Below are 25493 nucleotides of genomic sequence, written 5' to 3'. Positions count from 1 at the left end.
CCACCCCTAGAAAATGATTTAATTAGTCTGCAGGAGAGGCATTAGAACTTTTAAAAGCTCCCTCCATTTATTTGAATGTGCAGCCAGGATTGAGAACCATGGCTCTAGGGGGCCAGTTCTCAAATTTGAGTGGTCATCAGAATCACCTGGAGGGCTGTTAAACACAGAGTAGGTGAGCACTCAGAGTTTCTGATTCAGTAGGTACTCTAATGAGTACGTACTCTAACAAGTTGCCAGAGATGCTGGCGTTGCTGGCCCCAGGACCCACATTTTGAGAGCCTCAAGTCTCAGGTGTTGTGAGGCTATTTGCAAGTGTTAAGTGGAGGGGGTGGAGGTGTGAAATTATTTGATTTGCATGTTTGAAAGATCACTCAGGCCACTTTGAGGAGAATGGTCACAGAGGAGAAAGGAGAGAAGGTGAGAAAATATTAAGGTATTGTAGGAATCGAGGCAAGAGATGTCTGGAGGTGGGAGGAGTCCTGACCTAAAGCCCTGGCAGTAGGAATGGTGAAAATGGGTGACATTCAAGCAATGCTTAGGAAATACACTTAGCAGGGCTTAGTGACTGACTGAATGTAGAGGTGAGAAATAAAGATGAGTGAACTACAACTCTTGGGTTTTTGCCTTGGGCTACCAGTGACTCCAATTTTACTAGGCATGGTAGTTACTGTAACAAAAAGTAAAATGTGTTATCAGGCTTAGGGTAGGACATGGGAGAGGAGGGCATTTCTGCCCTCAAATCTCAGCAATAGTCCCAGGGAATTCAACAAGCATCTCTCATTGTCCACTCAATCCCTATTTTCAGCACCAGGAGTCCTCGCCTTGACCGTAATCAACTTGGGATTCTCCTCAAAGTACTTAGAAAGGAAGAGGAAGACGGTGACTACACTGACATGATGGCCACTCACCCAAGCTCCAGGTATGAAGCCTGCTCCTCTGGAATTACTCTAGGTATGTTTACTTTATTCTTTCGTCATTTTAACAAATATGTATAGGGCTGCTGCCTAGAGGAATTTAAAAATATTCAGACGCCATGTCTCACACATAGGTAAGGAATTCATATCTCCTTTTACATAACCAACAAAGCAAATGCAGCTTAAGGACAGCCTGAAAAATAATTCATTCTACATAGATTTAAAATGTCTATAAATGAGCAGTTTTCCAGTGCATCATTGGTCGTGACTATTTGTAAGTCTCCTCCGTGGGCAAGTAGACTACCAGCAATCAACAAGACCAGCAGGAATGATGGATGGGATAATTGTCCATTAGGGTACAGATAACTTTTGTATCGTGGGAGGGTTCGACAAGATAGAGACATGATAGATGGAGGAAGAGTTAGCTAATATAATAGGAGTTGCAGCTCCATTTCTGGTAGTAACTATTCTCTGGCTGAATCAATGATTAATCAAAGACACATTCTCATTTGAAACACTTTGGTCACCGGTGCACAACCCCCGCTTTAGGTTAAATTTAATAGCATCATTAAAAACTGCTGTTCGAGACATTCAAATTACTTCTCTCCAGAAGAAATCAAGCCACAATACAGAATGCTTTTGTGAACCCCTGGAGGGCAAGGGCCACGCAGGGTGTGTGTGTGTGTGTGTGTGTGTGTGTGTGTGCGCGCGTGTGTGTGTGTGTTTGTGTGTGTGTGTGTGTTTGTGTGTGTGTGCGTGCACGCGTGCTAAACTTGTAATTCCTCAATGCCTAGCACAGGAGCTGACACAGAGCAATCAATAAATGTTTGTTAAAGTGAAGTGAAATGAATACATTTGTCCATTCATCTGTTTATTCCTTCGACAGACATTCATTAAATATAGGAATTAAAGAGCTCAGGCCCTGGACCTAGATGCTTCAGGCTTCAAATTCCAGCTCCAACCAGCTATATGATCTTGAGCAAATGACTTAGCTTCTCTCAGCCTGATGCCTGCTCTGTAATGTGAGGGAAATAATAGTACTTGCTCCTGTAGGGCTGCGTGAGGATTAAATGAATTAGTGAGTGTTTAGCACAGGCCCTGGCCCATAGTAAGTACTCATTATAGGGCAACTGTTGTTGTTGTTGTATATGTTAGGCTAGGCCTTTCTCAAGTAACTAGGTCATTAGAAGAAGCACAGAACCTCTTAAGAAATGACAAGGCTTTTGGCCAAAGCTGGTTTTCATTAAAGTGGTTATTTATGGTTCCCAGCCCAGAGCCTCACTGCCCTAGGCCTGCCATTCCTGGCCTGGTGCCCTCCTGTGGCAGCACAGGCTGTCTTTAGGTGGGTTGTGCTCTCTAGAGAAGCCTGAGAAATCGCGGAGTGGGAAGGTGAAGGAAGAAGGTAAGAGCTGGCCAGGATTCAATTACCCATCAACATGCAACCCCTGCCACACCCCCATCATTAACTCCCTTGGTTGCCTTTCTATGCTTTTGTATAGCTCTTCCTGGCAACATTTCTACCTACTAATTGCTATTTCTAATGTTTATCCTCTTGGCTCAGTTGAACAAGATTATCCTTGATTTTAATTTTAATTTTCAGGTGACATAGTAGAGAAAACTTGACTTGGGAGTTGGGTCAGGAGGCAAGGGAGGTGATACAACTCAGTGATTCTAAGAGGATTCTGACATAGAAACAACTGGTCACTGAAGAGCTGTGTGACCTAGACATTACCTAATGTCTCTGAGCCTCAGCTGTAGAAAAGAGAAAGTGACAATACTGGTTGTCAAGATTAAATGAAAACCACCTAGCATACTGCCTGGTTAACAGTCAAGTACTCAATAAATGGTGACTATGACTATTATTTTGAGGTCCTTGATCTGGAAACAGAAGCCCAGAGAGATTAAGGGGACAACACTCATGTTGTTATTTGGTGGCAGAGCCTTGTTGCTCCTTGTTCTCACTACTAAACCAGGCCTGCCTCTTTCAAACCTTTTACAGAACCCCATTTACACATATTCTGATATACTATTTATAATTACATGCATGGTTTTTTGCATGTAGATTTAATAAATTCAAATGTATTCATCCCATAGTTGTCTGCCTGGAAGTTCTTATGAACAACTCCAGGGCAGGATCCATAGGCTGCTCATCAAATATGTGCTCAATAAATGATTGGTGAGTGAATGTTAAGCTTGCAGTCAATTACCTACCTGACTTATGGATGTCCCATACCTCCTGTGTTACATTACAAGCAGTGCAGAAAAGTAGAATGGGTGCAATGGACTCATGCAGGCCTGGGTTTAAATTCTATAACTGGTAGCTGGGTTCAAAGAACCTAGGAGTGCTGGAAAAATGCAGTTCTGGATAAATAGAGGAGGAGAAACAGTAGCAGTAGTAGTAATAGTAGTAGCAGCAGCAACAGCAGCAGTAGTAACTATCAACAAAAAGTGGAGTAAGGAAACTTTTCTAAGAATGAATTTTGTCCTCAAGAGCTGTGACAGGCCCACAGTGTGCTATGTGGAGGAAGTATAGTGTAAGTGAGTCAGATAAACCTGGGTTTGAATCCTAGCTCTCAACTTATTAACTGAGTGTGACTTTGCATTATGTTTCCTGAGCCTCAGTCTCTTGACTGTAAAATTAAGATAATGATAGTACCTACCTCACAGCTTTGTGGCGAGGATGAAATAAGATATGGTATATAAAGCATATCATAGCACAACACCTCACTCATAATAATGTCTCAAAAAAGCTATTTGATGAATTAATGAAAGTGTATCTTTAGCAAAATGCCATAAAAAAAAAAAAACTACAGACATCCTTTAGCATCTGCCTGAGAGGAGAAGGAGGAAGAGACAATTCCAAATAAGAACTGTCTCAATACTTAACCACCTGTTTCTTACCATGCAACATCTAACATTGAAAGCACTGGAAAAATAGCGTGATCAGTACAAACCATTCCCAGTGAATGCATAGAGAGAAACTCCTGCTTCACAGCCACACAGTTGCTGGACCTGAGTGAGTCCCTCAGAGTGTGAATAAATGTTTGAAAAGACAAATACAGGGCCTGACACATGTGGAATAGTTGATCAGCTTAGTTCCTTTCCTACCCTTCTCCCAAATGGGTAGAAACAAACACATCACTAACCAACAAAGCAGCAACAGAAAAACTGAGTTAAAGTGGTTGAGAACTGATTATGGCAGTGACCTTACTGAATGGACCCTTCACTCTTGGCTCTAGTGTGGCCTGCCAGCCTGGAGAGCCTCTCAGGCTGAGCAATTAACCCTAGCAGAAAAGTCATGATGCCACCACATCTTCTCCTTCTCCTCTCTTCTCTCTTCTCCCTTCTCTCTTCTCTTCTCTTGTCTTCTCCTCTCCTCCTCCTTCTCCTCCTCCTCCTCCTTCTTCTTCTTCTTCTTCTTTCGTCTTCGTCTTCGTCTTCATCTTCGTCATTGTCTTTGTCTTCTTCCTCTTTCTTTTTCTGTTTTTTGTTTTTTGGGTTTTTTTTTTTTTTTTTTGAGACCAAGTCTCACTCTGTTGCCTATGCTGGAGTGCAATGGCACAATCTCAGCTCACTGCAACCTCTGCCTCCCAGGTTCAAGCAATTCCCCTGCTTCTGCCTCCCGAGGAGCTGGGATTACAGGCATGTGCTACCACGCCCAGCTAATTTTTGTATTTTTAGTAGGGACAGGGTTTCGCCATGTTGGCCAGGCTGGTCTCCAACACCTGACCTCAGGTAATCCGCCTGCCTTGGCCACCCAAAGTGCTGAGATTACAGGCATGAGACACCGTGCCCAGCCTCCTCTTTCTTCTTTATGAGCGTGGAGGGTACAGGACATGATGGGGTGGGATCAACTCATGGCCTAGGCTACAAGAGCTGTCTTTTCTCCTCTTTCTGTTCTTTGCCCCTCAGCCCCCAGTTCTTGTTTGGACATGCACTGAGAATAGCATTTAGGATTCCTGCATTCTCTATCTCTTTTTTAATGTTTGGATTGGCTATTCGCCAAGGCAACTGAATAGCATTTTCAAGGAGCAAGTGAGTTTGGGGAAGATCTCTTATCTTTTCCAATATATTAACTCCATGTGAATTAAAGCCATCAGAGACCCTCTTGGAAAGAGCATATAAGTTCTCCCAGGGCTTCCAAATTAAAGTCCCTACAGGAGACCCAACACGGTTGTCATTTTTAAGGGAAAAATACCCAGGCATGGTAGTTGCTGCTAGGAAATTTGAGAAGTGACCGGCAGGTTACATTTCTGAGGTGAAAACCACTTTGTGTTCTTTGTGAGCAACTGTTTGATGTGTGGCACTGCAGTCATGGGTGTGAAACATCTGGTTTTAACCAGAATGTGGGTGATTTGCTCACAAGTGGGGAGGACAGGCAAATATGGCTTTGCCTCCTGGTCTCGTATCTGGCCCAGACGTGCAAATTCCAATCTGCAAACTCATTCTTCTCTGCCAGGATTCAATAGGTTAATGTCAGCAACTGGCAGAGGTCTGCCTGTGGTTACAGTGAGTGGCACATGGCAACAGGTAAGGACAACAAAAGGCTGCCAGAAAAGGGAGCCCAGCTTGTCTGAGGGCCAGGTAATCTGACTTGCCAGTCAGGGGAGGGAAGACGTCCTGGTTCTGGGCCAATACTGGAGGTACAGAGAACAGAACCAGAAGAAACCTGGACAGGGAAAAAGAGACGACAGGTACGATTTGTTGAGCACTTACTCTGTGCCAGGCACTATGCCAAGTCTGGGTGTGTTCTCTCATTTGATCCCAGCAAGAGCCCCATTTTCCAGAAAGGGAAGCTGCAGCCATAAGGCAAAAACAGATCAAAACTGGGAACTTAGAACAACACAAATACCAAAGCACCAAGAAGGCAAAGCAGTTGGAGCTAGTTGCCAAGAAAACTTCAGGAATCTGTGTTCCTTATAGCCATGGCCACTGGGATTTGGTGATTTGCATCTAAGCCACTCCATCCCTTCAGCTGACTCCCTTATTGAGTCAACTTTTCCTGTCATACCTCAAGGTGGTTGGCAAAGGCACAGAGCTGGTTTGGCAAGGACCGGGACCAGAAGAGGGATGAACAGGTGTCTGCAACAGATTCCTCTGAACAATACTTTAATGGCTATATGCCATAAAACTCAGGCTAGTGTGCCAGTAGAAGAGGATCGATGAGTTGCAATGGCGCATGAATTTGAGCTTTGTTTACACTTCTATAATCAATGTTACTCATTGCCTTATGTGGAAATAAGATTTTCTGCCATCAGTAATACCTGTCGATAAATGCAAATATGCTTGAATTTACTTAGCAGAGACCCCTGCTTAAGCATAGTGACAATTGCAATGAAAGCACAAGTCCCACTGAAACTAGCACACAACACAAGTCGCAACACAACTCTGACCCGTGGCTTATCTACATAGTCTTCCCTCACAGACATTAGGTCTCATTTGTTCTTGAGCCAAAATTGTCCTTGGCTCTGATCAGCAGTTAGTGAACAAATGACACTGTATTGCAGCATCCTGCCACTAGGGTGCACAACTCCCACACGCATGAAAAGCAAGCATCTCTCACCTTCAGACTGCTGTGCCTACAAGCAGCAAAGTCCAAGTGCATGAAAAGAGTTAAATCCTGCTTGGTCCCTTGAAGGGCTAGAAAGCATTTTAAAGGTGACATACATCAGAGCGATCCATTTACACTGGCTGGGCTGTGCAACAAAGTCAGAGGGGCTGGATGAGAACCTTAAACAATGACAACACAAATGCATTCCCAGCTGTGTTAAATGACCAGCATATCATGATTGCCTTTTCACGCAAATATCAATGACATAATCCTAACAGGCTTGCAGCTCTCTCGCTGGTGTAATAAAACAATGACCCAATTATTTTCAAGGGCTGAGGCAGCAGATGCAATGACTGGGTATGTTGTGCAGGGCGCTGTGTGTGATGGACGGGGCACAGTAGGGCAGCAAACTGTGTGCTGAGGATCGGAAACCTGCTTCCCGAGCCAAAACTCCTGCCATTCATCTGGTCGGAATAAAAATAAAGCCATTCAGTATGAAAGTTCCCACTTGTTCTCACGACGGAGGCCAGTTGGGAAAATGTGGTGCAGCAATGACTGAAGCAAATTCTGTTTAAAAAACCAGCCGGTTTGTGGGTATTTGTTTATTTATAACTGCCCCACCACCACCTCCCCACACCCTGCCTCATTCTGCAAAGGATTTGAGATGGGCTTGGAACACTGAAAGTTTGTTTAAGTCCTAAACAGGTCCAGCTACTTTTTAGACTGATGACAAAATGAAACCTTTGGGATCAAGCGCCTTGCTCCATGGAACACTGCTTTGGTTTTCCCAGTCAGAGCTAGTCCTCCTTGTACCCTGTGGTGAGAGGGACCTCTTGCACCAGAATACCCTTGTGCCCAGTGTTATGCTTGACCAGGGAAATACACATGAGTCCATAAGCCTGAAGCCTGAAAATTATTGAGGAATATGGATCCACTTACTCCCTCACTAATTTGCTCATTCAACGAATATTCCTTGGTAGCTATTCCAGAACAAGCTCTCTTCCAGACACAGGGGAAGCAAAAATGGAGAAGATCCAGTCTCTGCACTTGAGAATCTCCTCATAGGAAGGACAGACAAGTAAACAAACCCCTGTTCTGCAATGTGGCCAGTGCCGTAGTAGAATGGTGCCTGGGGGTGGCGTGGGAGGTATAGGGTAACATGAGGTAGGGGCTGCAGGTGAGATGATTTAGTTTGTGGACTTGGACTCAGACTGCCTTGGGTTCAACTTTTGGTCCTGCCTCTTGCTAGCTGTGTGACCTTGGGCACTTTACTTAACATCCCAGAGCCTCAATTCCTTCATCTGTTAAATGGAGCTAATAATAGAGTTGACGTCGTTGGGTTATTATGAGGATTAAATGAGATAATCTGTGTAGAACACTTAGAACAGTTCCTGGCACATAGTAAATACCCAATAAAAACTTAGCTTTTATGCTTTTTATTTCTTTGTTTAATTTCATAAGACTGTGTCTGGCGATGAGACTCAAAGGACTGGTTTCTAAAACAGAACTGTTTTCAACAAACTCTTCCCTTTTAGCCTGATTTTTTTCCTATGGAATGACACAGTTCTGCCATAATTTTTCCCTCAGCAACCATATGTCTGGCAAGAACCTCAGGAAGAAAATATTTTCCAGATGGTTTTGCTTATGTCAGCCTACTATGTGCCAAGCACCACTCTAGAGGAGAGGGATACATTGCTGAGTGACACAGACAAGGTCCCTGTCCTCTTGGAGCTTACATTCCAGTGGGAGAGACATACCATAAAAAGACAAATATAAATAGACATAATTACCCAGAGCAGTGAGTGGGGTTAAGGAAGCATTGCTAATAAAATACATGTAAGGGAGGAACAGGAGGCATCTAACTGTGGGTGGTCAGAGAAGGCTCATCTCAGGAGGTAACATTAAGCTGAGACTGAAAGGTTAGGAAGGAGCCTCCCATGCCAAAAGCAAGAGGAAGGGCAGTCCAGGCAGGAGCACATGCAAAGGCCCTGGGGCAGGAAAAGACTTTGAGAATGCTCCAGAAATGGAAAGACCAGTGTGGCTAAGACACACAGCCCTGGGAGGGAGGTAAAGCCAGCAGGATTAGTACATGCATTTTGAAGCTGAGGAAATGGAAAGCCCAGAGAGATGAATGGACTTACCCACAATGCCTTGCACAAGGTAGGCGCTCCATATGTTGTAGAATTCACAGTCGGTAGGGCGGGGCTGAGGCCCTTTGCCTTCCAAATCGGACTGAGATTTCCCACCACAACTAGGAATCAGCTACCCAGGGAGACTGAAACATACAGTCGTTTTTGTTGGTGAGTCATAGGCAATGCACATTAGAGTGTGGGGTCGAGTGGCCCCAGCTGCTGCCTGTGTGTATAAAGAGCGGGGGTGGGCTCAGGCCGTGGCTGAAGCTTTTTAGCATGTTTATGATGAGCTGAAAGAACTCACTGCTTAATTTAAAATACGGCTCACACATACACATACAATTCAGCAGCTGGAGGAGCTGCCAGGAAATGAGACTAAGTGTAGAAAATTGGAGGATCAGGAATATCAGGTATTCGGCTCGGTTTCCCAGCTCCCATGGGCTGTCTCTCATCCCATAAGGTCCCATCTTCCCTAACAAACTCTGGGAGGTCAAGACATGGTTGGGGACCGAGGCAGTTTGGGGGAAGGGAGGCCTCGCCAGAGCCCTTGACGCCAGCTACACTGATTGCCCCACCCGGCCTTAAGCTTGCCTGCCTTCCTCTCGTTCATGTTCCTTGAAATCTGAGGCTGGGAAAACTCATTTGGCCCTCATCGCAAGCTGCCTGTGCTAGCTGCTGCTTTTCCTGATTGTGTGTATCTTGCCTCCTCAACCACACGGGGGCCTTCGGCACACACTTGAGGAATTGAGTTGTTTTCTTTTGTATTCACTGCAGCTCTCAGCACAGTAGTATTTACACAGTGAGAGTCTCGAGGGTGTTTGCTCATGGGTTGCAAGATAGTATCATTTGAAAAGCCTTTGGGGCAGAGTACCTGCTCTTAATAAGAACCTCAACTTGACAAAAATGTGGAAGACCATCAGGTGTATCTCTGGTTTCCTTCATATTGTTCCTCTACACCCAGAGTCCCCAGCCTGCATGCTGGATGAGCCTACAACCTCTCAATCAAAATGCTCCACAAGTCATCTCTTTGGGTTCTTTGCTCAGATTATCCCTTCTAACTGGGATACCCTCCCTCCCAACTGTACCAAGCATAACCAAGCAAGGCTAAATGTAAATGCCATCTCTGGCATGAAGCCTTTCCAGGCACAATTCATTGTTCTTGCCCCTGAACATACCACCCCGTGTCTACCTCTTTTATGGTACAGGCTGGTGGACTGGAATGACCTGGTTTCAAATTCCAACTCCATCACTTCCCAAGGCTACCTCCATTTTCTCTTCTAGAAAAAGGGATAACAACATCAGCCTCAATGGGATGTTGGAAGTTGCCAATAAAATAATATCTGCAGCCCACATAGCACAAGACTCGGCCTCCAGAGCTCAGTAAGTGTTTTTTGTCATCATCATCATCTTCATCATCTCTGAGAAGCAGAAGAATGTAATAGTTCCAGGACTGGTTTGGTCACTTCTTAACCATGTGACCTTGGGCCAGTCTCTTCCTCTCTGAGGCTCTGTTTCCTCATGTGTGTCAAATGAAGGGATAATAGTTTACCCACCTCCATCACAAAACCTGCTGGGAAGATGCAAAGACATAATAATGTAGGCAAGGCAAACTACTAAGCACAGGGCTTATCACATTAAAAAAAAATGCTCATTTGGGTCTACACACCTCTACAACCTAGAAAACTCCTTTAAGGGCACAGACAGTATTTTACTTATCTTTGCATCTCTTGCTGCCTAGCCTAGCCCAGAACCTCTGCAGCTGGCAGACTCACAATAAATCATTGTTGAATTGAATTGAAAACCCAAACCAGATGTGCCTCCTCCCCTGTCAAATGAAGCTTTCAAGCTGGTGGGTTGGGCCTGCTGCCTCTTCATCCCCTCTCCCTCCAAGCTGAGCAGCCACCATTGTCTAGGCCTGGCTCTGGGGAATGAGGCAGTGCTGAGAGGAGGGACTCAGAGTAGGGAAGGATAGATGGGACTAGGTGGGATGAGCGCAGTAGGGAAGAGCACTCCGTCTGCTCCTGGTGACCCCAAACAGACTGCCTTTCAAGGGTGCTATCCTGAAGTATCTGTTGAATGAAAAGTGGTGACAGTCCAAAAGCCCTTCGCCACCAGCGCCTAGCTGTGGAGGAAACCCAGCTCTCCCCACAAAACCAAAAACTGGAAGTAAATGAAGATATCGGGAGAAAGCTTCCTCTTCCTTTAGCAAAGATAGTGATACAGACGTTCAGAGAGGTTCAGCTCTGAAATAATGAGGCCAGGATTTGAAGGTGAGTTCAGCTGGCACCATGGGCATGCTTTAACCACTGGGCAACCTTGCCTCTAAGATAGTCTTGCTATAGAAGGACGGAGTATGTATTCGCTCTTCCCACCAACCCCACAGGACGCTTAGAAGCAGAACGTAGAGCTTTAATGGTGGACAATACTTTAAAAAGTACAAATCTGTTACAAAACCACAAAAAGAGGTCCATGTCTTCAGTGTTTCTGAGCCAGAGCTATGTAGACAGGGCACAGGGGGTAGCATGCTAACCAGCACAGAGTCAAGGTAATGGGCCACACACCTGAACATGGCCACTTGGATTGTAACTCTGGCTTTGTCACATGCTAGCCTGACTGACCCCAGGCAAGTGATTTAACACCCCTGTGCCCCCATTTTCTCACCTGTCATATGATATTAATAATAGTACCTCCTCACAGGGTTGTCTATGAGGAGTAAATAATCTAACATTTGTAAAGCAGTTATCATGTGCCCAGGACATGGTAAACACTAAACAACTGTTCGTTAAGTCAAAATAAATACATACCTCTGTCCCTTTGTAGCCAGACTAGTCTAGAGGCACTGTTGCCAAATGATTAGCACATGCCCATGGAACCAGCTGAACTTGGCTTCAAATCCTAGTCTCATGATTTCAGAGTTGAGCCTCTATGAAACTCAGTTTGACCATCTCTACCATGAGAACAATAACAGTCCCTTCCCCACAGGCTGTTGAGAGTTTTAAATGAGATCTCTCCAAAGTCCAGAACACAGTGCATTGCCACGGCAGAGTGAGTAAGCGCCCAATTAAGGCAGAGTATTCACCATCTGAGTCTGCTTCCCATCTTTTGCCTCTTCTGAGTTAACACACAATATATAGTTTCGGAAATCTTGCAGCAGTAAAGGAACAATTTCATCATTTTGCCAATGAAATTCCTAAACATTTTATTCAAGAGCCAGAAAAGGCAAACATTTTTGGTCATTTCTAAACCACTGAAATATGGACAATCAGTTTCCCCACTCAGCAAACCTGACTCCCAAAGCTGTAGAAGTCACTTTGCAGGACAAAATGGAAGGAATGAGTATTTTACTGCAAACAAAAGCCATCTTTGTTTGCGGCCCAGCTTTGGGAGAAAATAAATACCTCAACCCAGGAGCTTGGAAAATTCTTGAAAGTTCTCATTTTATTCCAGCAAATCCAACCTAATTGGCAAGACACCTGACCATGCAAACCTGAGTCAGAATGAGTCGCCTTTACCCACCCGTCTCCCCACGGCACCCAGAACCCAGCAGAGTACATTGGACATCAATACATATTGGTTGTCGGTTCCTCCATGGGAGCCCCAGATTCCATTTCTACAATGTCTGCTACATTGCCAAAACAATCCAAAAGCAGTACTAAAGAACGTTTTGAAAATGGGGAAAAAAGCATCCATCACTCACCACTCTAACACAACTCTTAATTTTGTGTGGAAAGTTCTCTTCCAGTCTTTATCCACGTGCAGACATATTTTTATAGCACTGTAGTCATAGGGAAAAACTGCAGCAGCTTCAGCCAAGAATCAGATACCATACAGCTCATGTCACTAAACTTTCCAAGTGAGAGCTTTTTCTTCTCTCATTCACTCCATTCATTCATTCATTCAGTCATTCAGCTAACATAGATTTAACCATGGCTCTGGTGCTACGGCCCTGGGGAGTGCAGAGATGACTAAGGCACAATCCCAGTTCTCAAGCTGCTTCCAGTTTAATGGGGGAAACAGACAAGACAGCAGGAAATTATAACACACTGAGATAAACATGAATGCTGAGAAAGCACACAAGAGGAGCATTTAAGGTGCACAGGAAAGGGTGTGGAGGATGGGGAGGCAGAACATATATATATATATGCTTTTTTCTTTCTTCAGAAGAAAGCAAGGTGTCATCAGGTGACCAAAAATAGTTCTGTGTGACTGCATGGGCAAGTGGTAGTGGATGCAGTGAGAAAGGAAGGAGGGGGCCAAATCATTAAGATCAAAGGTTTCTGTTTCATTCTGAAGACTGAGGGGAAGCTCTGGAAGGACTTTAAGCAGAGTAGTAGCACAGTCAAGTGTGCATTTTAGAAAGATTGTCCCAGCAACAGAATGGAAGGTAGATTGTAGGCCGTGAGATAGGTAACAGTGGAGCCATTTAGCAGCTTGTCACAATAATTCATCAAGATAAGGAAGGTCTAAACGAATGAGATGGCTTCTCCACGTACAAATTGTGTCACGTTAGTGAGTGACTTAACCTGTCTGTGCCTCAGCTTCCTCCTCTGTAAAGCAAAAATAACAGGAGTATTGACCTTGCAGAGCTGCTGGCAGGATTAAATGAAATACTGCATGCAAAGCACCTGGCACAGTGGCTGGTACCTAGAAGACACTCAATACATGTCACTTCCCCTTTCCCCTCATCCTTTTTCCTCCACTTCACCCTTTCTTAAAGGCTGGCATGGTATGGAGCATGGATGTGGCCAAGGCAGACTCTAACTCAGACAGTCTGACTCCAGAGGGCTATGGAGAAAGTTTGCAAGTGCTATTGTCAGGACAGTTAGTTAGAAGGATTGTTTAGCTGAGTCGAGGGGCCCCGCTGAGGTTGGAAACTATGACTTTCTGGTGGGACTAACCAACAAAGTGATGGGATTTTCTCCAGCAATGTTCCTCCATCTGGGCATAAGCACAGAGGAGGAAACTGTCAGTTAAATTTATCCAGACTTGGGATTTTGCCTCATGGATGCAGCAGAAAGACACAGGGCAAGGGAGTTGGGGATATACACAAGATTCTGAAAGCAAACAGACCTTACTTCAAATCTCATCTCTGCTGTGCGACTTTGGGTAAGTCATTCAACCTCTCTGAGCCTCAGTCACCTCATTAAAAGGAAAACCACAAGAGTACCTTCCTCATAAAGTTATTGTGAGGATAACATGAGATTATTGAAATGATGTCATAAGATGGGTAGTAAATGCCTGGCATATACATATTCGTTGTTATTCTTATCAGCATCATTTTGGAGGATGCAGAGGGAAGGTAGTAAGGTGAAAGGGGCTGATGGGATGGAAGAAATGAATGGAGGGGGCTCAGAAACCTGGAGAGCCTCCTGAGGTAAAAAGAAGAGTGTTGAGGCCAGCCAGCAAGGTGTAGATGGTAGGGGGTTCTGACTGATGATGAAGCATGGTAAGGCTAGGATGAGAGTGTGTCCTGTACATGGATCACGATGTCCAACTCACCCAGAATGATGTCAGGACTTGGGGTGGAGAAGAAGACAGTGAGCCAGATGTCGAACTCTTCTTTGAATGTGGGGAAGGGGGGCTGACCAGGAGGGGATGGTTATAAAGAAGCGTCAACGAGGAGAGAAGTAGCCAGATGGCATGAGAAGGAGGAGTTCTTGGCTGAGGACGGAGGACTAACAGCCTGGAAGCAAACAGGGGAAGCTAGAGCACAGATCCCACCTCCTAGCCCTAGGGTGCCTGTATTGTGGGAGTGTGAACAGTGTCCACTAGAGGGCGCTGGTGGCAAAGCCGTGAGATCCGCCGTGGAGACTCAGGTTTCAGCACTTCAGGCCCCGAGGTAGACAATAGTGTTCTGTAAAATTTATCCAGGGTGCAGGGGGAATTGTTTATTGCAAGGTGGAGGCTTCCAGAGGGTACTGAGAAGAGTGAGAGAGGGTGGTAGTGGGGAGGTGGATGAGTCGGGGTGGCGGGGATGGGAGCACTGAGCAGTATGAGGATGGTATGGGAGAGGACAGATGACGAGCAAGGAGGCTTAACGTTTGGGCTGTGGCCAAGAACTGGGGGATGTGAAGCCTGGTGGGATTAACTGTCCTCGGAATTCCAAATGGAGCTTTTTTTCCCCTTTACATCTTTTGTTTATTATAAAAGTAACACATGCTTGTTTCAAACAACTCTAATTATTGCTCAAGGGAAAATCTACCTCTCCTATTCTACTCCGCAGTGTTGACAGTCTGTCTATCCTTCCAGTCTTTTCCTGTATGTGTAACATATAATACCCTTAACAAAAATCAGATCCTACTATACTTACTCTTCTGCAACTTGCTTTTATCACAATACTATATTGGAGATGTCATTGCACATCAGTATTTAAAGACCTTGCTTGTCTTTATTTGGGGCTACATCATCATTGTCGTCATTATACTAGTAGTTGAAATATAATATAGCAATTATTAAATGCTCTGTGCCAGGTCCTATCTGAATATTTCACATGAATTATCTTATTTACTCTTCACAACTTCATGAATGGTTATTTTTCCCATTTTACAGATGAGAAAAGGCACAGAGAGGTTAGAAACTTGGTCGAGGTCGCATAGCTCATAAAAGCTAGAGGAGGAAGTCAAACCTAGGCAGTCTAACCAAGGCTCAAACTCTTAATCATTAGCATAGTAATGCTTAGTATGTCATTATTGGGATGTATTATAGATGATTTAACCAGTCCTTCACCGAGGTCATTTAGTTTTTTCAATTTGTTCCTATTTACAAATAATGTTTAAATGAACATCCTTATACATGGAGCATTTTGCAAAGATAAACTCCTAAGAGAGGACTTGCTGACTCAAAGAACATTTCCAGTTGTCCTCCAGGTGTGCATCAAGAGTGAATGAGTGTGCCTATTTCACCACATTCTCACAAACCCTGGGTTTTCGTGACCCTTTAAATGTTTGCCAATTTGAGAGGTAAAAACTGACATCTCAGTCATCTCAATATTGTTTTAATTTGCATTTCTTAATTATTACTGATTGGAATTCCTTTTAATAGGGCATAGGCCCTTTGGGTTTCCTCTGTGAATTGCCTGTTCATTATTCTTTGAGCATTTTGCTAGTGAATTGTTCATCATTTTCTCACTGATCTATAGAAGCTCATTTATTCATTCCTTCAACAAGTATTTACTGAGTACCTACTGTATGCCAGGCACCAGTCTAGCACTAGAAATATAATAGTGAGTAAGCAAAGCCTGAGCTTTCATGAAGCTAACATGTAAGCAGAGGAAATAATAGAAAAGCAAACAGCTAAATCATGTCATTGCAAATCATGGTAAGTACTGTAAAGAAAATAACACACCTCTTACAACGGAGCTGTTGGAGTATTCTGAATAATAAACCGTTGTCTTCCTTCTATGTTGTGACTTTATCCTGGTTTATATGTTGTCTTTCCACTTTGCATGAGATATCTTTCACCATACTCAAGTTGTTAAAATTTTGCATAGTCAAATCTATCATTCAGTTTCTTGTTGCTTTGCAAAGACTCCCTACCTCAATGTTCTCTTATGCCTTCTTCTAATCTTTTAATGGTTCTCTTTTTAACATCTAAATCTGACCTAATTGGATTATATTTTGGAATAAGGAGTGAGATAAAGATTCAGCTTTATATTTTGATGGCAGGCTGGTTGTCACAGTAAATGGCACCATGCATTAAATTGTGCATCCTTTTCCCCAGAAATGTTGAGGCTGAGGCCCAAGAAGGGGCAACTCTTGCCCAGGGTCATGTAGCAAATTAGTGGTGACCAAACTCTTCCTAGATCTTGGGACTGCTGACTTCCATGCCAGTGATACACAACTGAACTCATTACAGCTCCATTCTCTGGTGCACTTGAACTGTCTTCCCTGACCCACGCCAAGGTTCACTGCCGGAGGCCACAGCATTTTTCCTTTCCAATGGACCCCCTGACTTCTCTTGCTCAGAGATACAAGTGCAGTGACCCATGGCAGCTCTGTTGCTTATAAATAGGCAGACACTTGCTGATTGCTGCTGAAATACCTCACATTAAGGCAGCTTTGGACACAGAAGACTGGAGGCAGAGAGCAGATAAATTTGCCATTTAGGAACCAAAATAGGAAGTGTCTAATTTTAAATAAAGAGATTTGGCATTGCTTTCATCCAGTTGCTAATGGAGCAGCTGCCATCGTGGAGCCTTTCAAGGAGGCTGCCTTGAATTATGCCAAAATGATAAGCTTGTGGCTTGGAGGCTGCCGGGACCTGTCCCAAGGCCCCAGCTACAACAGATCTAGGATCCAAAAGGTTATCTTGAAAGGACAGGTGACTACATCAAAACCAACGCAGCTTGACCTGACATCCCATTTCACTTAATATTTCCCTTCTCCCTCCATACTTCCCAAAGCTGTGGACATTTTGTCTGTGGAAAGCTGCTACCCCCAGGAGACAGGCATCTGGGAGAGCATCTCCACAGAAAAAGAAAAGTGAAGTGGGAGTTGATGACATTCAGGCTACTTGAGACAACAATTTTTAAAAGCTTCTATTTTCCTTCAGTTACCAGGAGATTTTTGGTCAAACTGTTCGAACAAAATAGGTGGATAATTACCTCCATTATTTCACTTGGCTTTTTATGGATAGACATCGTCAAAGATATTGGCGAGTTCTTCTTGTCCTACTAATCTTGATGGGTATTTTGTTGATTCACTTCCAAACTCTGAAGTAAATGTACTGCTTATTATAAGGAGAAACAACCTTTAAGATGCCCTCTGTCCTCTACCTCTAGGCAGAGTGAGCAGCAGCTTGTACAGTGAAATTTAAGGTCCTTCTTCCCACACTAATAATGTCAGATCGTCCCACCACCAATACAGTGGAGAAAAAACTCCGAGTTCCATTTCCAATTCTGCCATGACTTGCTATGTGACCCGGGGCAAGTCATCATCCCTTCGGTGACTCAGCTGGCTACCCATAAAATGAGGAAGTCAGTTTGAGTGGTTTCCCTAACTAGGTTCCTCATCGAAATCACCAGTGATACTGTTAATAATATGCAGATAATTCAAGTCCTCATCTCAGACTTACTGAATCAGACTCTGAGGATTAGGAGCCACACTGTATCTGTATTTCACCAGCATTCCTGGTAATTCCATTGTACAGCCAGGTTTGGGATCTAGTGAACCAGATGACCTCAGGGTCCCTTCTGCTCCTGACAACAGGCGGTTCAATACCTCCCTCTGTACTTATGCATCATATCTCTAAGTGAGGTGCTGCCCCCTGCCCTTCATGCTAAGTGGGAGCCCATTCTCTCATCAGGAGCCCTGAAGGCTTTAGCGATTCATTTGTCAGATATTTAGCAGTTACCTTTGAGGACAGGACCCAGAAGGAAGGAGTACACATATTATTTATGGGATCAGGGGAGTGGGAAAAAAAAAAAAAAAAAACCCAGCAGCAGCAACAACAGAAAAATAAGGGGGCTGGATCTGCCTGAAGGCCAAAACAGCCTGAGATCTTAATGGGAGCATGGAGGGCATTGACAGATTATACATACAATACTCGAGCCTCATTTTCCCTGGTATCCTCTCTGTCTTGGCCAGACAAAACAATGCAAAGAGGTACAGCCAAGCTGGAAAACAGCCCTCTTTTTAGGCAGTGAGGTCTTTGGGCCCCTATGATTGATACCAGCAAGTGAGAATGTAAACACAACTCTTCACTACTGGGACCATCTGACGTCAGTCCCTTGGCTCCAGCATGTCTCGAGATAAGAGGACTGTAAGAAGCCCTGGGCCTTGACATTAGGACGCTCTAGCTTTGAGGCAAACTCAGAACTACAGTTTCTCTTCTGATAACTGGGATCCTGCCCTCTTTTGGTGCTCAAAAGTCCCCATCTCCTGCCAGTGTTATACACCCCGACTATGCTGACCTACATGCCTGAATCCAGCTGTGTGCTTGCATACACATTCATTATTCATTATTTATAAGCACCTCAGTTAATTAGGCCAAACGGAAGCAAAACAGACATGGTCCTGACCCTCACGAAGCCATCAGGCTAGCACAGTGGTGTTCAACCTTATCAGACTTAACATCCTCTTTTTTATAATAAATCTGCTTTTGCTTCACCCCTTTACTATCCTGAAATTAAATTTCTAGGTACTATAATCTACCTACACTCATAAGTTCAAAAAGATAGATATATGTCCTGCCATAGAAAGAGAAAATAAAGCAATCCATAATAAAACACTATGTATTTAATTATGTAAATGCTCACACAGGACTACATTGAAAGATTAAATGAAGTGGTCAGAAGCTTGTGCCTTTATATAGAATCCCCATGAATGCAACAGTTATGGACACAAACTGATATGCTGTATTGATCAATTCCAAAAGCAACATCACAACTGTTGACACGATTTCCTGAAATGGTGAATGAATGAGTCTGTATGAACCTCTGTAACCGTGTAATATTCCATATTTTTACAGAATAGTTCATTAAAACTGTCAGGTCAGGGCGGGGGAAGCAAAACTCTTTGTACTTAGGTATAAAACATTTATAGTAAAAGTTTAGATAATTAGAAAAGCAGATTTCAGCTCCATAGAAGTCCAGCAGAACATTCAAAAATCATTCGGGATGCTACACTATTTTTCATTTTGCAAGTCTGTTGTGGGCATTTGAGAACATCTAGCATCCCCATTTCCAGTCCTCTGAATATCCTCTTGCATTTTCCAAAAGTCCCCTAGGGGGCAGTATTGTCTCAGTTGAGCGCCACCAGTCTAGTCATTCAGTTTCAGTGGGACTGGGGTTTTGTCTGGTTCTTCCCAGGCTCCGAACTCCTTCACCCTTGCCTCCAAGGACTAGAGTCCCATCCTTGCTACTAGCACCTGGTAGGATTCCTAAGCCTCACCTACTCCTGCTCAGTTCAGCTAGGCTGGGCAGGACCTCTGCTTTCACCAAAGTCAAGAGCTTCTCTAAATTGGTATCTGTTGTGGCCACTCTCTTTGGGTGCCCCACTAAACAGCTGCAGTTGAGTTTCCTGCTCCATCCCAAGAGGGTGCATTTTGCGGCATATGCCAGCTCTTCCACTCTGAACCTCCAATCTCCAGTCCCCAGACACTATCATCACCCATGGACCCAGGTTGTTGATAGTCAGTAGAACAGGTCCAACTACAGCAAGGTTTGAACTTGTGCCTCACCAGAACCCTGTGGCCTTTTGCCTTCAACTAGATCCCCTTCTGATATTGAAACAGGGAATAATTATCTTCTGCAAATAGAAAGAAAATGAGAGTCAGACCTTCTGTTAGGGCCCTCTTCTACCAGCCTTTAAATAGTTTTCTTGTCAGCCTCACGCAGATAGCCCCAAACCATTTGAGAAGCCAGCACAGTTCCCTGCAAAGCACTGTAGCAAAAAGACTATGTACTCTGGAATCAGGCGGACCTGAGTTCAAGTCCAGGGTCTATCTCATACTGCTTAAAGACAAAGAAATTCACTTAGACTCTCTGAGCTGCAGTTTGCTCACCTGGAAAAATGGCAACAACAATGAATGTCTATAAGATGCTTAACACAGTACCTGCCACGTAGTAATCTGCTAGTAAATGGTTGTTATCTTTATTATTCTAGCAATCACATGGTATGTGCTGAAAACTGGCTTCTGCTGACCTTATCTGTCCTATCCTATATATTTCCACTGTATCTTCTAGACCAAAGCAGAGGTTCCTGTGGGGCTCACTAGGATGAATCTGCATCCTGGGTTGAAGTTCCAACAGTGAGAAATACCAAGCTGGTAAAATCTTAAGGACTCTCTTCTCTCAGCCATCAAGAATGTATTTTTATTTTTTCTATTCTGTCTCATTCCACAAAGAAAATCTGTTATGTAGCATTGAGAAAACCAGGATGGGGAAGCAGAATTAACTAGAAACTATACTTAAACAGGTTTCCACTTTCCTATAAAATTCAAGAATTGTCTGCAAAGGTGGCTGGTGAAATTGGCAGCATTGTTAATCACCTAAAGCAGCATCTGCACAATACCAGAGCTTTCCGAGGAAAAGGAGAAAAACACAATCAATCATCCAGGTGCCAAAGAAGGCATTCAGCTCCTGTGCAGAGATGATATTAAAAAGTTATCTCAGTGCAAGCAGCTAGATTAAGACAACAGACATCTTGAAGGTTCTAACCTATTTGCTTAGCATTAAGAAATGGTGTTGAACAACCCAAAAACTATTGCACGAAACGTCCACACATTCATCAATCAGTCAATATTTATGGAGTACACACTGTATGCCAGGCCCTATGAGAACTATAGAAAGCAGAGGAGCATAAGACTTTCCAGAACCAAAAAGAAGAACACTTTTACACTGTTGGTGGGAGTGTAAATTAGTTCAACCATTGTGGAAGACACTGTGGCGATTCCTCAAGGATCTAGAACTAGAAATACCATTTGACCCAACAATCCCATTACTGGGCATATACGCAAAGGATTACAAATCATTCTACGATAAAGACACATGCACACATATGTTTATTGCAGCACTGTTCACAATAGCAAAGACTTGGAACCAACCCAAATGTCCATCAATGATAGACTGGATAAAGAAAATGTGGCACATATACACCATGGAATATTATGCAGCCATAAAAAAGAATGAGTTCACGTCCTTTGCAGGGACATGGATGAAGCTGGAAACCACCATTCTCAGCAAACTATCACAAGATCAGAAAACCAAACACCGCATGTTCTCACTCATAAGTGGGAGCTGAACAATGAGAACACATGGAAACAAGGAGGGGCCTGTGGGGTGTGGGGGTCTAGGGGAGAGATAACATTAGGAGAAATATCTAATGTAGGTGATGGGTTGATGGGTGCAGCAAACCACCATGGCACGCGTATACCTAAGTAACAACACTGCAAGTTCTGCACATGTAACCCAGAACTTAAAGGAAAAAAACAAAAACAAAAACAAAAAAACTTTCCAGAACCTTCCTTAAAGAACTTACTATCCAATTTGGGGAGTAGGGGGTGGAGGTGGAGTGAAAAGAACAAATCTCTAAACAAAGCAATAGAAAGCCCTTCAGCTAGGGTTTTCAGAGTAAGCTAACATCCTTTTCGTTACTGTAATTACAGTCTCATAAAATTAAGCAGACCAGATGTTCTGCGATTTGGTAAAAGAGAAAATATAGTCGAGCTTATTAAAGGGGCTGTTTGACTTTACAAGGACTTGCACACCATGGTTCAGAACCAGGTGTTGGTGTCAGGTGGATCTGGGTTTAAGTTCTGGCTCCTCCACTTACTAGCTGGGTGATCTTGCCCATGTTGTCCATCTTCTCTGAGCCAGTTTCTTCCTATGGAAATTGAGGGTAATAGCAATACCTTTTTGGAAGGATCATCGTGAAGATTAATAGAGATACCTTATATAAAACACTTAGCATAGAGCCTGTCACACAGTTAATGTTCCCTTAAAAAGCAGCTTATTATAATCATTAAAAGACAGAGAATGACTATCACTAGCATTTGCCAAGGACATCTGGAAACTCTGAAAGAAAATTCCAACCTCTTCTATTAGCAATGGGGACAGGTTTCCCTCCCTTCTGGAGCACTAACATTCTTGGAGAAACAGCCAGCTGGACGTGGTAAGATGGTGAGGTAAACAAAGCGTTTCTCTAAAAGTTCCATACCTTCTCCTCCTAGGTTAATTTGGCTTTATGCTGCCACCCACTTGCCCAGGAGGGGCTCCTTTCAGCCATTGAGGCCCTCTCTGGGAGCTCTTGGTCATCCAATTTTAATATTCCCCGCTTTACAAGCTCCCTTTGCAATTTGGCATTCTACATCTTCTTGCCTGAGGGATAACAACACAAGAAAGGATAGAAAAATTGCAATTTGACCTTTTTAAAAAGAATGACCTGTATGCAAAATCCCAACAGTGCCTCTTAGAAAATACATTTACACAAAACCCCACAAAAGGCTCTGACTCATGCTTGGGGGAAGCAACAAGCACACCGGAATATATTTTTCGAATGTAACTGACAGAACTGTATCTCTGAATCTCCATCACAGTATGTATAGTTTCCACCCCAAAAGTAAACACTTTAGGCTATTAGGAGAAATGACAATGGCAGTTTCAACAGAATGCGGATGACAGAATTTGCTTCCGAAAATGCTACTATGTGTATTTTGTTGTTTCCTGGTTATTAATATAATACATTTTGCTTCTGAGTCAAATGTTTTTACTTATGCCAAGAAAAATTGTGAGTTACAGGAAGTCTAACAGGCTTAATTAGTGAGTTTAACTTAATCCGGTGATTTTGCAGCAACCCTGACAGAATCAGGTTCACTCCCTGAATTTAATGGGAAGTGGTCAGAAATGGCCTTTAGGAACCTTATTAGAGAAAAGGCACATGATGCGCACAAACAAGGCTGGTTCTCCCAAGGTAAAAATAATAGGCTGAGGTACCGTAATTATCAACAGTGGTTTTTGTATGCAGGTGCCTATTGCAGGTGTTACCTGTTGCTTTCAGCTTTTGTAATTACAGTTTCTTATGATCAGACAATGCTGTTTTCCCTTCCTATTACCAACCAGCATGCTCAGGAGAAAGTCATTCATGCCCCTAGAGTTTGTCCTGCAAGTGTATTTTTAAAGGCAAAGCTTCTTAGCCCAGCCAAATGAAACTGATTGGAAAAGCACCATAGAAACCAGAGACCTATTATGTGTAATAGCTGGGCTCTTTGCAACCCTATCCTAAGCACTAGGCCACTATTTCAGAAGGAAAGAACCTGTAAAGACTTCAGAAGACAGCAAGGAAGATGATTAAGGGATTGGAAAAGAGGATCTAGGGGAAAAGGTTAAAGGTATTAGGATTATAAGGACGATTTAGCCTCAAGAGAGAAAAAATGAAGGAGCCTGACCAACTGTTCTTCCTCGCTATTGATGGCACAGAATAAACGAATGGTAGCATGACGTACTTTAGTTTAGATGTAAGAAAGAACATGACAACAAGTCTCCTGAATCACTAAAGACTGTTCGTTCTTCATTCCTAAAACATTAGTCGAGCTTCCACCCCATGCTGGACTGTGTACTGAGCACCGGAGAAGAAGTTCACAGGCTAATGAGGGAGACATGCCAAACAGATCATTATAAGACAGTGGGAGGCATAGTATAATTGAAGGAATTCAGAATGCTTTGGACTTTTAAAAGGTGATAGGGTGTATATAGCACATATATATCACCTCCAGTAGGGTCTGAGGCAGTACCCAGTAATCACGTACATTGATATTTCTGAAGCAAAAACACATGAATATTCACACAGGGTGTGAAAAATAAAGACTATAAATAACCTCATGCCAGTTCAAGTTGCGCTGCCAAATGAGTTTGTCATAAACTTACAAAGGCTCTCAGTTTCCAGAGCTTTTGGGTTTTTGGAATGATAGCTATGAGACTATGAGTCTGGGTAAGGGGAGTCTGGCCCAGCACCAGGATCTGGGAATGACAGGGAGCTTCAGAATGCGGGCAGAGAATGTGTCTCTAATGTGCCCCAATTCTGCTGCCCTGGTATCGTGGACATGTTTGGAGGAGCCGGGCATGTGCATGTGTGTGTGTGCACGTGCGCGCGTGTGTGTGTATGTCTGTGTGTGTCCGTGTATACAGTAGGTGGAAGCTCCCTGCTGCTCCTCAGGTCAAGTCCACTTTCAGTGGCTCCTAGCAACATGCTTTGAAAGAATGAGGTCTTTATCAACCAAATAATCAGTAAATGGGTTTTGTTATTGTTTTCAAATTATTTAGCTCCATAGTCCCTATGAATATCCCCACAAATTTTGTAGAATAAGCATCCTCTGTGAGGTTTGCAATGTGTGGTGGAATCCCTGGGGTTGGGGGGTGTCGCATCTCTGGCCTTCCTTTTTCAGCTGTGTTCTGTGAAGAGCAGGGGCAGGGAAAGCCTGGCCTCCCAACTCCCTCTCTCATACCTACTCCCAAGGATGGCAGGGCCTGCCTAGCTAGTGATAAAGAAAGCTGAAAAGCCTACAGGGAGGGGCACCTGAGCTTCTGCTTATCTGGATTGGGGAACACCCAATTATCCTCTACCAGCCAAGCAGCTTCACGTAGGGGCTAACCTCCCTTAAAGGGGAACACCCACTGAACCCTGTCACACCCTCAGAAGTTGTTTGCTTCCTGAAGAAAAGGGGGAAGTCCTTGAGCTCATTCTTCTGTTCCTAATCATGAAAGGAGACACCCCCCTTTCAGAAACTATTTTCTTTTGTCACTTACCCCCAACTATCACCTATACCTAAGCTCAAAAAAATAACTAAAGCCCTCTTTTTGTCTTTAGACCTCCCTCTAAAAGCATGTCCTCCTCTCTGGACTGGTCCTCCTCTCCACCCTCTGGGAATCCAAGCCCACATATTTCAGGATGAGATCAGCCTCCAGCCACTCCCTCTGAGGCCTGGCTTCCCAACCTTGGTGACTCCAAAGCACACATCTGTTGCAACACACAGGGCCCACCCCTAGGCAAATTGGAGCTGGGGACACAGCTCTCAGTCAGCTGAGCTCCCACACTCACATGCCCCACCCATGCTAGCACAGCCTTCCTCTTCCTTGGGGAGTAGCCTCCCTGGAACCCCTCTGTCTCCTCTCCCTGACAGGAAAGGCTCTGATCAAGGAATTTGCACTCAGATATAAATAATAACCCTGCCTTACCAAGGCAACCCTGACAGACAAACCTTGCAATTTGACTCAAAGGAATTGTATGCCGACCATGACGGTTTCTGGCATCACTCATAGGCAAAAAAGAAATATTTATAGGCAAGGTGAGCCTTCTTAGTGCTCATCAGATTATGATGTAGGGCCACCAAGTCAGCTCTTGTCTTCTTGATCTAAGAGAGACCATAGCAACATTCCTCAGAGGAAGGGATTCTGTTTCACTC

General features: G+C 43.8%; 1 protein-coding gene across 1 annotated transcript in view; it reads right to left on the bottom strand.

Moving 5' to 3' along the window:
- Positions 1–25493, bottom strand: part of RTL9 (retrotransposon Gag like 9) — a 97457-nt gene that overhangs the window by 28647 nt on the left and 43317 nt on the right. The window contains exon 2 of the mRNA XM_050776536.1: positions 8607–8740. The gene's annotated coding sequence lies outside the window, so the exon portion shown is untranslated. The remainder of the gene's footprint in view (positions 1–8606; positions 8741–25493) is intronic.

The sequence above is a fragment of the Macaca thibetana genome, chromosome X, assembly GCF_024542745.1.
Source record: "Macaca thibetana thibetana isolate TM-01 chromosome X, ASM2454274v1, whole genome shotgun sequence".
Classification (NCBI taxonomy): Eukaryota; Metazoa; Chordata; class Mammalia; order Primates; family Cercopithecidae; genus Macaca; species Macaca thibetana.
This window is presented reverse-complemented; position numbering and strand designations above follow the sequence as displayed.